We start from the raw sequence: 15,841 nt of genomic DNA on the forward strand, positions 1-15,841 counted from the left end.
TCTCTGAAAGGTGGAGTTGCTGCTACCCGGTTTCTGGTGCCCAAAATTCGGTCCGTTATCAACAGCAGCAGATTACAGTCTCTGGCCCCCTGCTCGAGGACATGAAGGGCTAACTGTGGCCTCGCAATGCTGCGGCAAGTCGGATCATCTACATCCCGGCCCTGCCAGAGAGTCCTCCTTGGAGCATCGCAACGGGGAAGGGTGGAGACGGGGAAGGGACGAGAAAAGAAAAGAAAATGAGGCAGCAGCGTCACAGCGCTGCTAATCTGGCAATCTGCTGCTGAATTTTAATTTCGGCCTTCAGAAACGTATCTATTGGTCAATCGCAGTGTTTGCAACCAGCATTTAGGGAAGTTCCTCATGAGCAGGAATCCTGGTTTTCTCTGATAAAAAAAAAAAAAAGATCCCCATTTTTCGGATTGAAAGAAGTAAGCCAAAATCCACATTTTTTCGCGATTAAAAAGAAATGCCATTGGTATATAATTTTTTTTTTATTTTTTTTTAAATCGGAGAAAACCAGGATCGCTGCTCATGAGCAACTTCCCTAAATGCTCATTGCAAATACTGTGATCAACTGAGAGAGACATTTTCTGAAGGTAAAAAATTAAAATTCAGCAGCAAATTGTCAGATTAGCAGCACTGTAACACTGCTGCCTTGCTTTCTTTTCTTTTCCCTTTCCTTCCCCTAACCCAAAATCCACATTTTTCTGTGATTAAAATGAAATGCCACTAGTATCTAGATAGCTATATATTAGTGTAGCTATAGATATCTATCTAGATATTAGTAGCGTTTCATTTTAATCATGGAAAAATCACCAAAACCCCCCAATTTTTGGATTTAAAAAAGTAACCCAAAATCCACTTTTTTTCCATGATTAAAATGAAGTGCCACTAATATATAGATATCTATATATTAGTATAGATATCTATATATTAGTCTAGCTATAGATATCTATCTAGATCTATCTGGATATTAGTGGTGTTTCATTTTAATCATGGAAAAATCACCCCCCCCCCCCAATTTTTGGATTTAAAAAAGTAACCCAAAACCCACTTTTTTCCATGATTAAAATGAAGTGCCACTAATATATAGATATCTATATCTTAGTCTAGATATAGATATCTATATATTAGTGGCGTTTCATTTTAATCCTGGAAAAAAAAAAAATCACCAAAAAACCCCAATTTTGGGATTTAAAAAAGTAACCCAAAATCCACATTGTTCCATGATTAAAATGAAACGCCACTAATATATCGATATCCATATATTAGTCTAGATATCTATATATTAGTCTAGATATAGATATCGATATATTAGTGGCGCTTCATTTTAATCATGGAAAAATGTGGATGTTGGGTTACTTTTTTTAATCCAAAAATTGTGGGGTTTTTGTTATCTTTTTGTTTAACCAGCAACAACCAGGATCCCTGCGCACGAGTTACGGCTGTGAAAATCGATGAAAGCTGGAGGTCTGCACCGGAGCAGGGTTTCGCAGAAGCTCCTGCAGCAAAGTACTTTGCAAACGGCCACATCGCTGTTTCGATGCAGAAAACTCCTCCAGTGACAGCGTCTTCAGTAATCCAGACTTTGCAATTGCACAGCAGGAAATTATGAAGCCAGGCTTTTGGGGAGGTAAGTAGTGATTTAAGGTAAAAGCCTTTCAAGATGATCTAAAACTTTAATTTAGACGACATCCCAAACACAAACCGAAGTGTTAAGTAATGGAAGGAAATGGTTATGCTTTAAGAATTAGGACACCTAATTGAGCAGCGACAAGACTGACAGAAGGTAAACAACTGCAGATACGATGCCTTATTTTATTTATAACGTGCGCTTACTCGATGCTAGTACCGTTATTTGAATTCTCGCTAGTATCGGGCTTTGAAAATTTCAACCTCGTTAAATATTCTAAGGCTGCGCTGTGCTCAGACATCCCCGTCACAGAGAAGGAGCTTGCAGATGCCCACAAACCCTGAACAGATGGTATATCGGAGGATTTCTGCACACTGAAGGGCCTTGCAGAGTTAAAAGGAATTTTTATGAGCCCACCAAGAAGCAGCGGCAAACGCAATGAATTTCCAGAGGACAAACGTTTGTTGTAAACATCGTGAACTCAGACGTGCGCGTCGTGGTTTAATGCCGCTGGACCGCATCTGCTCGTGACACCCAACCGGGCTCTGCCCAGCGAGGACTTTCCACCAGAGAGAGAGACCACGTCCTTGAACGGGCCACCCACCACCCCACGCAACCCTACTGCACCGCGGGACGACAACGCACCCCTCTTGATGCCACCTGCCATCCCTGCCAGAAAGACCCTTGGATAATGGCAACCTATTCTGGAAGGGGACAACACTTTGAGATATTCCCGATCCGACCCCTCATTGCTCCTGGCTTTTGCACAACACCCGTGCCCCGGGCTGAACTCGTCCTCAGAAATCAACTCCCCAGCGATCAGCACGCAGCCACGGGCACTGAGAAGCAAATGCAAAATCTTTTTCAACACCTCTTGTGAAAAAGCATCCTACGTGTGCCTATCGCAAAATGTGATACGCCGCATCCGATGCACCAAACGGCCTCGTGGAAACGACGTGGGTGAAGCCAAACGCCACTGGTAAAAACGATAAAGCCTTTGGATGGTAGCGGGAAAGGAGAGCAGCCTCTCCATTTCTCACACCACCGGCCTTGCCCTCAAGGAAAACCTACACGATACCTGCAGAAGATGGGCCCGGGAACACAACTTCATTATTTGACTGGACGCTAAAAACCATGGACTTTTAACACAGGCACTGGTTTTATAGCTCATTACAATTACCTGCCCACGCTGCTAACAGCGCCGCACTCCACATGGACTAACGGCACTCTCCCCTTCCGAATGATCTTCTTCTTTTACATAATGAGCTTTATCTCGCTCCTCTCTTCCTTGCTTGGACGGTAATGACTTCTTCCACCTTTGCTCTGCTCCACAGGTTTATTGCCCACTTTCCTACTTAAGTGACCATTTGCATTTACATAATGGGGTTAAAACAGCATCCCCCTCTGCAAACCCCAGGCAGAAATTGTTGGGCAGGACCGAGAGATTCCTGTTCAAGCGGGAAAGGAGCGGTGAGCCAGGATATCTTACGGAGGCCGCAGGCACCTTGGAGAGGGAGAACTAGGGCTGTTTAAATTGGGATTTTTGTCCCCATCAGCATTGGAAAGCCAAGTGGGGAGCAAAGCTACCGTGTCATGCCACATCACCTTGCACCTGCTGGAGTTATAACATTTTTATGCAGATTATTCCCTTCTGATTGGGCAGTGATTGGACTCACTTTGCATAACGAGGCCACCAGCTGCGGGCCAGTGGAGCTCGATGGCAAAATGCAGCAAGGGGTCATTAACACAGACGCATCTTGTTTCGGGCTTGCATATATTAATCAACCAAAGAAGCAGCTTATTTCAAATGGTTATTAGGAATAACAACAACAAAAAAGAAGCTTTGCCCGCATTAATAAATGCATCGTTATTTCCTTACTGTAATTCACTTCTACATATTTATAAGCTCTGAGAAGGCTGAAGGTAGGAAATCTATAACACTCACTCCTTCCCCAGAGCAGTAGTTCATGGGGATTTATGGGCTCTGAAAATGGTCTCGAACAAAATCAATCCATTTTTCATTTAAAAAAATCAAAACTTTCAAGGCAATAATTATAGCTGAGCAGGATTTCACTGCTGCTTTAAAATGACCATGAACCCAAATAAATTCAGGCGTCCAAATCTGCTGTTGCTTTTATGCAAATGAGCGGTGCCATCGTTCAAGGTACCTGCCACGTTGACTTTAATTTGATCGGTTAACGCTCGCTAGAATACAAAAGTAAATTGAACGTAGGCAGTCTGTTACTGATGTGGTGTCACGACACACTGGCGTATCCAGTCTTTTCTACACGGGCAGATTTGGAGCTGAAATGTGCTCTTAAATGACAGCACACACCAGCAACAAAAGCTATTATTTTGTGGTGGAACGCACTGATTCACTAATGCCATGTTTGTGCCACCCCATAATCTTAAAGTAGGAGGGGGTTTATGGTTATTTTTCAATGAAAACCCATTCATGGGACCTGACAACACACGAGACATTGTTTTTATCCAATCCACTGCACATGCATTAGGAAGCAAGCAGTTCTCGCAGTGAACGGGATGCTCTTCTTCGGTCCCCGACATGCTTCTCGCGCTCAGAAAACAGGACGCTCCGAATCTAGATGTTTGCAAAATTCCCCCTAAAATTTGCACACACAGCAGGATGAAACTGGGCCAAAGCGTTCGATGCAAAACCCGTTCTTGTGCCACCGGGCACGGGGTTGGTGGCTGATAGCACGTGTGGTCATTTCCTTCAATGCTTTCTGAAAGCCAGCCCAGAAGCATGGGAAAAAGCAACACTGTCAGCTCTGCATTGCAACCCAAGAGGGGCAAACACAACTCATCTCGCCCAACCGGACTCTCCTTTCCGTCCTCCGATCCCCTCCATAAACACGGCCCCGCTCCTTGATCTTGTCTCAACACCGCGCCAGGTGTGGAGCTCTGCCTCCCCTCTTCCCTTGCTCTCCGACGTGAAACCCTCCCATGTGTTGGCAAGAGCTGGTCTAGAGACTACCATGTTAGTCCCCAAGGTGCTCCCTTCTGCCTAGTTTACTTTGCAAGTCTCCCATTGGCAGACAAAAGCAATCAGGACTCGTCGTAGTAGAAGCAATATCATTGCCAGACAAGGTACTTTGGGGGATTGTGATCTCTTTTATCCGACCAACTAAAAGAGATCACAATTAGACCAACACGGCCACAACCTGACACCAACACAGCCACAACCAACACCCCCAAGTCTCCCGCTAACATCGGACCCCTTATAAACCTCCTAACTCAGATATTTAAGTACAGCTATTAGCTGGGATTCTTTCAGGTGTCCTCTAATTATATGTTAATCAAGAGTATGACAGCGTGCCGACTGTATGCGGGTATCTCCCATCTTTCTTCCCAAAACACGACCAAGAAAACAAACAAAAAAAGAGACGCAGAACAATGGCACGCATCTGTCTCTCTTTATGCACATCTAATTAAGCTCATGAATATTAACATCCAATCTAATATACTACCGGTCAATATCTTAATGAGATAAACGAGCTCGCAGTGTAGTGAGACAATCAAATTAAACCGACTTCATCGCATCTTCCTGATGAGTGACAGAACAAATACATTTCAATGCCCATTTTTAAATCCCCTGATCACGTTAAGATAGCCCCGTCTAATCTTTTCGAGAACAACAGCTGCGTCTCCTCCTGCGCGCGGCATGTTAGCGAAACCCTTTGAATCGCTAGAAATTTCTCTCGAATACCTTTTCGGATCCAGCCCTTTTGACATTTGGACTAGGAAGGGTTATTCCCTCTCCAAGCCGGCTCAGCACTAAACGAGCGTCTCCTGTCGGTCTCAGCCGGGCACGCGCGAAGATCTTCAGAGTTGCAAACTCATTCCCTACAAACTCATTTGCTAGGTAATCACGGCATGCTCGTTAGCTATCAGCAGTTGGAGGTTTTATTTTCTGGAGGAAGAGAGACAATTCTTGAACTAGGGCTTTGTCCTTTCCTTGATGATCAGACGCTGTTTAGATGCCGTCATGGGAAAGGACTGAAATCCTCTCCGAAAAGCAGGCCCTAGAGAGTAATTGGGAAGATTATTTGCATGAGTTAATAGGGGAGTCTTAGACAGTGGCTTAGAAGCATGAATCTCCACTGCCTGGCATGAGAATTTTCTCCTACACATCTTCAAACCCTTTAATCACGGTTTTGAACAAAAAGTGTCCTTTTGATTTCCCAAGCTTTGAGTTCCCTTCCGAATGCCGTTTGATTAATGGCTGTAGTATCGTTCCTGAGATTTACATCGGTGACACACAGAAAGGCGCGATGATTAATGCTGTGTTAGCTCATGTCTCGAAATCAGATAGATCCCTACGGTGTGACGCCAGTGGGACTAATTTATTGGCAGCGGCGTAACTCAGCACATCTTACCCAGACTTTTGCACTTCTACTGACAACATTTCTTGGGCCACGCTACGAGCAAAGGCTCTTCTAACAAAGATGCAGCACGGCGACTTTTCTCCCGGTCAGGCTTAAACCACATTGCGAAGGTCTGACGGCAGCTACGCTGGGGTTTTGGCCAGCATCGGGAGGCTGGTTTCAGACTCTCACCAACATAGCTAGGCTGGGAAACCCTCCAAGCAGAGCAAGTCTCTATACCCTCAAAGCGTGCATGGGCTGGTACCGCAACTCCCAGCTTGATGCTGCATGCAGGGAAGTCACGGATGGTTTGGCTACTCTCGTCACCAGGACCGGGCTGGGTCCCGTGTTTGTCAATTAAATTTCTTTCAGCAGAACTGTTAATGGCAAAATTCCCAGGTGGGAGCATTTGCCCAACAATATCATGGACACAAGTCCCGGGGCCTGAAATGCAGCCTTCTCCTTCCCATGTTAGCCCTAAAACAATAATCTGAGTTGTCTCTAACTTCCAGACGGCCTGTGCTCCGGACCGCCTGGGCTGTAGCCCTGCCCGGCCCCACTCCCCCTCCGCAGCCAGACCGGCTGCCCACCCCCTGCAGATGTTCTGCACAGCTGGAGAAAGCTGCTCGTGCCCCAGCGCAGGGAAGGAGGTGCTCGGCGAAAGTGCAAGCCTGGCCAGCGATGCCAGGCAGTTGTGCTAATGGCGAGGTGCACGTCTCCAGGGTTATCTCATGTTTGATGCCTGCGTGTTTCATTCCCTGGCTTTGAAACTTATGACTAATTGAACACGTCTGCTCCAGCCGTGCCGACAGGCACACATGGCGGGGCTCTGTCCAGGGTTATGTCAGGCAGGTGTTGTGTGTGCAACCAGAAGTGATACACAATGAAGTGCTTCAGCGTATGAATAATTGATGGTGTAATTTCCATGTCCGCTGAAGAGTTTGTCCCCCCCCCCCCCCTCCAGCTTTTCCTTGCGGCTCTTGCAGCAAAAGGCTGGTCTGGAAGACAGAAGGGCTGGGCTCTTTTCCCCTCCGCGACCTTGGGCAGTCACCTGATGTTTGCTCACAAATTATGGCTGCAATTCAGGGAAGGTGCACTGCATCGCGTGCTCAAGAGAAGGGCATCACATCCCTGCTGCACATAAAAATATGAAGGCAGCCTTCACTACAAAGGCATGGTAAAAAACACAAGGTTATCATGCAGATGTTGCATTGCTTATCGTCTCCCAACTTCACCGTCTGCGCTCCGGGCACTCTCTTACTGCTATAACAGCGAATGCAGCTTATGAAACAGCAGCTTGTGCTCTTTGCCAAACTGGCCCAACACTTGAGTGGCTGGAAGTGGTTAGTCTGATTTTCTGGGAGCAGTGGGGCCATACGAGCAGGTGTTTTGCATCTCGCTCTAATTCACAGGAAAGTGCTCATGAACTTAAACTTTTCTTGAATTTTGGCACGAGGATTACAGGCCTGACGTTCTGTGCTGAATGCTCGATAATGATTTGCTGTTAGCTACTCCTAATTTGTGGCTTGTACGATGCTTATTTAAAATGTTTACATGCGTGTGCGAGGGTCCTAGAAGCTGACAATGAACCCTGCAAGAAAGCAGCGTTTGATCTGCTTCAGCAGGCACCGAAAAGCAGAAGGGACACATTTGCTCGCTCTCCCCGTCAGGAAATGGGGCTGGCTGTTTCCAAAGACCTAGATTTACTTTTTGATATAGTTACGCTCACTTTGCATGCCATCAGTTCTGCTTCCCAGCACGGATGCAGAGCCAGAACAGAAGAGGCTCTCATCACCTGCCGTCTCTTTTTGGCTGGGATGTCCCTCCTCACTCAAAGGCAGCTCTGTTGAATCTTCTCCTTTCCTGGACTGGCTTTTTTAACAACATTAGTCTGCTCCAAGATGCTTTTCTCCTGAGACCAGAAAAGCACAAGAACACACTCCGAGTCCACGTGCACACGTGTCTCGAACGAGCAAGTAGGATGACAGCGGTTCTGACCGAGGAAGGAGGAGGAACCGCATCTGGGCTTTCATCAGTCTCCTTGGCAGGTGCCAATCATACTAACCTCATGCTCGGTCCCTCTCATTCCTCTTTCTGAGAGTGTTTCCAGCCAAATGTCTCATTTCACCCAGCCCAGAAGTGCCTCTGGCTTCCCATCCTCACTACAGCCGCTGAAGCAGGGCCATTTGGAAGCGAAACAGGAGCTGAAGAGCACTCACCCTCCTGGGGGAGATGGCTCCAGGCTGCGATCTATACCCTCCCGGCAAGCAAATGCGTCCCAGTACCTGTCCAGGTTCAATGTGCTGCACGGTCCCGTGTTTTTGATTTTAAACGTTCGATAAAATAGATGAACGCTGAGAAGACAGGGAAGCACGTCGGTCAGCCAAGTTACAAGGGAACCAGAAAGATGCAAGTGAGATATTCATCTATTCAAGCTGTCCCGCCTTGCTGGGGGAACGCCGGATGCCGTGCCATTTGCAGGCTCTGGAAGGGCCGCGGTGCAAGCACCTGGCGCGCAGAGGTTTTAGGCAGAGCGGGAAGGATTTCATGGGGAAGGAGATGCTCTTTCCAGCAAACACATCCCAGGAAAAGGGGAGAGCGATGCTGCCAGCTGCATCTCACCATAGCAAGACAGCGACAGCACCAGACATGTCTCCCCTTGGCTCTTTGGTGCAGCTCAGAAGTTTCTGTGACGTCTCTATTTTCTCTTTCTTGTGCTGTTCCTGTCTGGGAATGGGATTTGGAGCAGCTGGAGCCTGCAGCAACAGCCTGGAGAGATGACTCTATTCACTTTTTTGCAGCAAAGCCTCTCCAAAGACGTGTGCGAAGCGAGGATGACATGGCTACGGCAATATCCTAGCTTACTGCTTGAAAGCAACTTCAGCATGGCTACGGAGGCGGCAGGAGCACGCTTGCGATGCACAGCGTACGCTCGATATATGTGGAAATGGACTTAAACAGCTAAGCACTATATACTCGTGTCCTTGTTCAGGGTCTATAAGAGATGGGCGACTTTACAAGCAGAGCAGATTACGGTGAGAGAGAGCTGAAATCCCTGTCCAGACAACTAGGATACCAAGCAGGGCTGCACGCTCAACAGGCTTGGAAACGCTCTTGGTGGCTGCATTCAGGATCGGGACCAAGGAGCCCTGGGTTCCTGCAAGGGATTGAGCAAGTCACTCAGGGCCACACTTTCGCCTGGGGAGGGGGAGTCTTACAGCAGGGCCAGGGACCCCCTTGGAGACTTGCCACGAGAGCATGCAGAGGGAGAGGCAGGGATGACCCCAGCCCCTTGCACAACACGCACACGGGCGCTTTTCTCCAAGGGTGCAGCTCTCAGGACAGCGACCAGAGAAAACCACATGCATGGAGGACCTGCGTCTGCAGGGCTACGTGGCGGCAGCATCGGCAAATTGGCCCGATCCCCACAGACAGACTCTCAGGTGTGCAAGCAGCTCCCCGAGGGCCGGGCCAGAAGAGGCCTCGGAGGCCAAGAATTTGTCTCTGCATTCAACGAACTGCAAAAGGATCTTACAAGGATGACTTCTCTCCCTCAGAGCCACAGCGCACCCAGAAATGCACCCATGTAGCCTGGTCAAGAGGTGGGGGGAAGACAAGGGTGCTCCCGTCAGCAAGGAATCAGGTTATTTCAGACTCAAAAGGTGCCAGGAAGGTGATGCTTTCCTCTGCATCGCAAGGCAGGAACCCGTCCCCATAAATGACAGTCTTTATGAGCCCGAGCTGAGGATAAAGGATGGGGAATCCCTCCTGACCCAGTTTTAGCGACGGGTTCAGTCCCGAGCTCACGAGCGAGATTTGCATTCCCATCTCCAGCTGTGACCCGTGCCCAGTAGCTCGGGGGGCAGGTGAGCCTCCTCCCCACCCAGCCACCGGTAACAAATTCAGGTGAAAAACACAGGACCAGCGAAACTCTGCACAAGTTCCCATCCATCCATCCAGCACCTTTATAGGGATACTGCGTACTCACACCCGAGACTCGCCGTTTAGAGGGGAGATGTTGCAGCCTGCCCTGATTCGGCATCTGGCGCCGAGCTTTGCAGAGAGATGAAAATGCCCAGATGTGCACCGCATCCTAAGACCCGCAAAATGCAGCCCAAGTCAGGTGCAGAAGCAGGTGCAAACCTCTCTTACTTCAACGGAGCCGCTCCTACTTTGAGAGGTCTGACACACCGCCGCCGCAGCCTTTTCCGCCTCTCTTTTCACTGCCCCGGAGGGATACATAGACTACCTGTCAATGCAGTCTGTAACGGATGGTAATGAAATGAAATCGGGGCCCTATTTATGCAGTTCCCCTGATGTTAAGAAACAATGGCGACAGGGGAAGAGAGCGAGAGAGAGATCTCTATTCTGTTCGCTTTCTGTGCGGGGCACGCACGCTAACTTGGGAGAGCGACTGCAGCTAGCGTTGTTGTATGATGACAGCGAAGATTCATATACTTTGATCTATATTTGATAACAACAGTTATCAAACAACAGTTAAAGCGTGTGCCAAGGGAGCAGGCATTGATCACAGGAAGATGCATTTCTAAGAGCAGATCGATTTTCTTTCCCCCCTCCCCTGGGCCAGCTATTTGCATTCAGGGGCTCTGACCCCTAACAAGCGCGCTTCAGGGCAAGGAAGTCCTTCGTACACCTTGATTAATACATTTCCGCCGGGTGGGGAACGAGGAGACGGCTGTATGCGGCTGTCTTAGCAAAACCTGATGCGTTTGGGAGCCGTCAGCAGCCTGGCGTTCAATCTCGGCACATGGTGCTTCTCTCCAGGGATTTTCTTGGCCTGCGCCGAGGAGAAGCATTTGGTGCAGAAAAGAGTTTGCACTTAAAATGCTCCAGGTGTGATCCAGAGCTGCTAAGAATTTGAGAGAAAGATGTTTTAAAGGGAAAAGGAATCCATCATTCATGACCGCTGCTCCTGGACGCAGCCCTGGTGTGTCCGGGGGGTAGAGATGCTCTAATAGGCTCCGGCCAGGCTGGCTGGGAAAGAAAACTGACCTGTGGACGCCTGTTCATTTAAAATCACTTTGCTGAGCTATGCGAGATGGAGAAACCAACCTGGAAATCTCTGGCAGCCCATGACACTGTTCCTCATTTATAGCTCTACAGCAAATTGCACAGCCCCGGGAGTCTCACTCTCAGGGCTCCTTACGAGCAGAAAGGCTTGACAAGTGTGCAGACGGCCCAATTTGAAAAAGCCACGGGTCTGAGCCTTCTGCCACGGGCGCTTATTTCACGCCGACATGAGTCTACGCGGACTGTAATAGAGTCGCTCCTGCCTGGCAGCATCCTCCCCTGTAAGGGAGCCCGCGGATATCTGCAGCGTGCATGGTACCGGGGGCTCGTACAGGTCGGCATTGCCTCCCCCTGCAATGCACCCATTTCACAGCCACGTCCGAGTCTGGATTATTCTCCAGAGCTCAGCAGCGATTGATGAACAAACTGCATCGATATATAAACCCTGGTGTTGTTTGCCACAGCGCACTTCGAACTCGCATAATGTTTACCGTACCCTCCGTGCCACAAAGCCGTGGATCGTCAGCTAGGGAGTCACTAATGGGTCCAGGGCAGGACCTGGGCCCAAACCACCCTTCTTCTGTGCATAGACTTCAAGGCCAAGGGGGACCAGGACTGCCCACAGCTGGGGGAAGGACAGCCTCAAATTGTGCTGGCTTCAATATGGTGCTACGTGTAGAAATGTCCACGTGAGCAGCCACGGTCACGGTTCCATTGCACGAGGACCTGGGCACAAGCAGGCAGAGGCATCGCACAGGAATGCAAAGCCTGGGGCAGACCCCTCTCATCCTTCCCCACGAAGCAGCAGGCAGAGCAGCAGCAAGCAGCAGGCCCAGGCAGTGTGTGTCATGGAGTGCAAGGCATCCTGGGAAGTGTAGTTCTCTAGGGCAGCCATGGGGTTTCAGACTGCTAGAGGAAAATTTCTCCCCATTTTTTGCCTCCAAAGCCCACGCTGGCTGATTTCATTAGCAAAATTAAAGTTGATGCTCCCCGCAGCAGCAGTGAACCCAGAGTTACAGGTCTCAGCACCCCTTGCACCACGGACTCACGCCATCTGGGATATTGCAGCGTGCAGCACGGGAGTGCAAACCGAGTGGGCCACCGGAGAAGGAAGCCTCCACGACTCCACCCCCGAGGTGGTGCCTGGGGCACGTGCCCTACTTGCCCACCCCATGTTACACGACTACAAACAGGTGAGAGACACAGTCCACCCCCCCCGTGAATGGGCTGCTGGAGTCCAGCCTCTTCTGTTCGGTTAGACTTCCAGAGCTTCTAGAAATTGCAAATTTGCTCACACTAATCCTCCTCATTCATATTAATACAGGAAGATCAGTGTTAGCCTGATCAAAATGTATGCTCAGTATTGGGCTTTTTATTTAAAATAAGGTTTATCACCAGAATGCAACATTAAGAGAACATTAATGACATCAAGGCAGCAGCGTTTGCTAAATCAGTCTGAGAATATTTAACCAGGCCTAAGACAACACTATCCAAAATACATTAGAAGTTAAGTCCCACAAAATATTTGATTATAGAGAGGGGAATTAGCAATTGTTGCAGTTATAGAGAACCAACTAATAATCAAATAAAGCTTTGGAAGTGCAGAATTAATCCAGGAAGGCACTAAAATAAATTTTAAAAAGGCCCTAGTGACAGTAAAGACTTCCTTGGGATAGCTTATTTCCTCACACATAACACCGCCCAGATTATAATGCACACCTCCTTGGGGAAGGGAGGTACAGACCCTAATCTTCAGCTGCTTTACTTCTTCTTCCCTGCTTGACTAAAGCTGAAACCCTAGCTGCAGCTGACGACGGGTCTCCGGGGATGGTTGTATGATTCTGCAAAGAGCTGAAGGGTCTCCAAGGCTGTGAAATAGGAGGAGAGACCAGGAGCAGCTGCCAGACAGCTAAACTGCCCTAAGAAAGGTTAGTGGAACACCAAGATCATTAAAAAGGAGAGACAATTGTTAACACCTCTGGAGTGAAGACCAACGAGCCACTGGTTGAACTGACTCCCTCATCTGCCTGAATAGCAATGCAACAGCTGCTGCACGGTAGAGCAGGAATCAAAGCAGGGTGCTTTATCCTGGCCAGAAAAATCAGTTTCCCCGCTTAATACATACACTCAATGTTGGGGGGGGGGTGATTTTTTGGGGGAAGAGGTACGTTGTGGGTGAGGAAATGTGGCATATGACGAGTCTGTTTAAGTTTTCTCACTGTCACTTCCTTTGTGAAAAGCTGACGAAGTTGGTCGGTCTCTCACCTGCAGATGCTTTTAGCAGCTAGCTGTGGAAGAGAGCCTACCAAAACCTCCATCAGGAACAACCCCTGGAATTAATTGTTGGGAAGTCCCAAACCTGCTTGCTCATATGGGAACTGAAGGACACACAGGGCACGTCTACACGTGCATTTAAGCGCACCAAAATTTACTGCACATTATCTTAAGTCCACACACACACAGCATTAGTGCGCTTTAACGTGTGTACATGTGCATTAACTAACTATTCACGCCTAAATTAAATACCTGCACTTACAGGTATCAAATTTAGGAATGCTTAGCCCCAAATCACCATTTTTCAAGTGCGCGCTTGTGTAGACAAGTGCCCTAATGCATCTTAAATTTAGGCTAATGCGCCTTAAAGCATCTTGTGTAGACGCACACACAGAGCACGCAGTGAAAGGAAGAAAGTCGTGCACATTCTCACTCCCACGTCTGGGGATGCTCCGATTTTGGAGCCAAATGGCTGAACGAGCTTTAACTTTCAAATGCTGGCTTCACCCCGCTAGTCGATCTGCCTTAACTGCCCCGAGTAGATACAGGCCAGGTAGCCGAACATGCCCTGGCCAGCATAGGCACGTGTGGCCACCCACAGCCATGCACCTACAAGAAAATGCTCCAACGAGCCAGAAAACAAGGATCCCCAGCTCCATTAAAAAACCCAAGTGATGGACAACAGAAGTGTCAGGTTTTAAGAAGCCGTCCTAGAAGTCCAAACTTTGCAGCTCTGCAGCATTTCAGCGCCACCTCCGATGGTAGTAAGCAAGCTAGGCGCTAGCCAATTTGGAAGATGCTCTTTAAAGAAAAACACTGCAGAGCCATAACCATTTTGTCGTGCTTGAGGGGGCAGTTTTTCACATCGGCATGCAGTTCCACAGGGCATCGCACAAGGAGCGCTAGCCTTCTGCAAAAGCCACATTTCTCAATGAGAAGTTGTTTTTTCTTTCAGTGCAAATTTCAAGAGCCCGGCACAGGCTTATTTCTCTGCTCACTGTGAAATCTGGTACCGTGGTGAAAAAAATATCGCCTGTGCTAGTCCCTTAACACTGGAAGCAGCACAGAGAAGGGAAACATGCCAGTGCCTAAATAAACAGATTCAATTTAAAGATTAAGTTTGCAAATGTACACGTCTTGCTGCCGTAAAAGAGGGCAAAACCTCTAATTAAATGCACTGAGCATTCACTTACGATGGATCATTTCATTGAAACCTGCGGAAAAACACTTCTAAACATTTTTCATGCAGAAGTCTTCTGCCATCTCCAATAAAATGGATATATTCCTTGAGGAAGAAAACTGCATTCAGGCCCTTCATTTTTCTTCAGTGTTGGAAAATACAGTGTTAGTGCTCAGCTGTTGATGTATATGATGGAAACAAACCCCCACTGCTTTGCTGCGTATGGTAGGAAGCGCTTGGCAAACAGCATGGATACCTGCAGGGCAGCAATATTTGTTCCATCGTCACTAGAGAGTCGACTATCAGATGAGAAGTAGGAGGTGATCAGTCTTGGTTTTTATGGACACAAGTGCGGTTTTTTTCTGACCTTGTGTCTCATACATGCATAGTTTTCTCTCTCTCTCTTGAAAAACAACATTATTCCTAATAACACCCTTAACTTGAAATCAAGTCAGCTTTGCTAATGTGTTGAGTAAGGAAACGTGAGTGCCTGGTGCCCGGGGATTGTGGCTAATAAATAGTAGCTGCCTCTGGTCAAATCCAGCGAGGTCCCAAAGGAAAGGAGCCAGCACCCCTCTCACTGCAAAGAGCACGCGCGGCAGCTTCGAACCGCCCCTCAGCCAGGTGCACAGGGGGTGGCAGGTGTGGGCTGCGATCCGCTCTCATCGTGATCTTCCTTTCCTGGGCCGCTGCAAAATGTGGCCCCTTGGAAAGCTACAGCAGCTGCTGGATTGCACTAGCATGCACCGGGACTGGCACTGCCCAGGCCCCCGCGCTGCAGCCTCATTGCTTGCAGAGCAAGAAGGCAATGAAAGATAAGCTGTGCCGAGTGCAGGAGGGAAGTGGGGGTCGTTGGATGTAGCCGTGTTGGTGTAAGGACACAGGCGGACTTCTTTGGGTAGATGCGATATCTTGCATTAGACCAAGGAGAGCGGCAGCAGCAAAGGGAGAGAGATGCCCACACACCCGCCTGCCACGATGGCTGGCGGGCATCTGCCCTGGTCCAGCCTGCTCTGCTGGCCTCCCTTTGCCCCAAATGACTCTGGGGGGGATATTTTGCAGCTATTGCAGCTTCACCGTCACCCGGGCTGACATCCCCTCCCTTGCCACGATGAAAACTGCCCTTGGTTTTAACCAACAGGCGTTTTCTAACAAAAACACCAGAACAAACCAACCCTTAATCTGCTCTATCACATCGCTATAGTTTTATAGGTTTCTTTTCACCTGTCCTCCAAAGCCTCCTACAGATGGTGGGAGGATGGGGCAGCTGGTACGAGACCAGGCACCATGTCACACGTCTGCTTCCTAAAACAAAGCCTGGAAAGGAGAAAAGAAATT

General features: G+C 48.5%; 2 long non-coding RNA genes across 3 annotated transcripts in view; one reads left to right on the forward strand and one right to left on the reverse strand.

Annotated features, from left to right (window-relative positions):
• Positions 1–5,585, forward strand: part of LOC109284431 (uncharacterized) — a 42,072-nt gene extending 36,487 nt beyond the window's left edge. Inside the window, exon 4 of the long non-coding RNA XR_002091882.2 lies at positions 1,414–5,585. This is a non-coding gene — a long non-coding RNA (uncharacterized LOC109284431). The remainder of the gene's footprint in view (positions 1–1,413) is intronic.
• The window catches only part of LOC106739323 (uncharacterized), a 70,098-nt gene that overhangs the window by 36,142 nt on the left and 18,115 nt on the right, over positions 1–15,841 (reverse strand). The gene's annotated exons all lie outside the window — the stretch shown is intronic.

This window comes from Alligator mississippiensis, chromosome 8 (genome assembly GCF_030867095.1).
Source record: "Alligator mississippiensis isolate rAllMis1 chromosome 8, rAllMis1, whole genome shotgun sequence".
Taxonomy (NCBI): domain Eukaryota; kingdom Metazoa; phylum Chordata; order Crocodylia; family Alligatoridae; genus Alligator; species Alligator mississippiensis.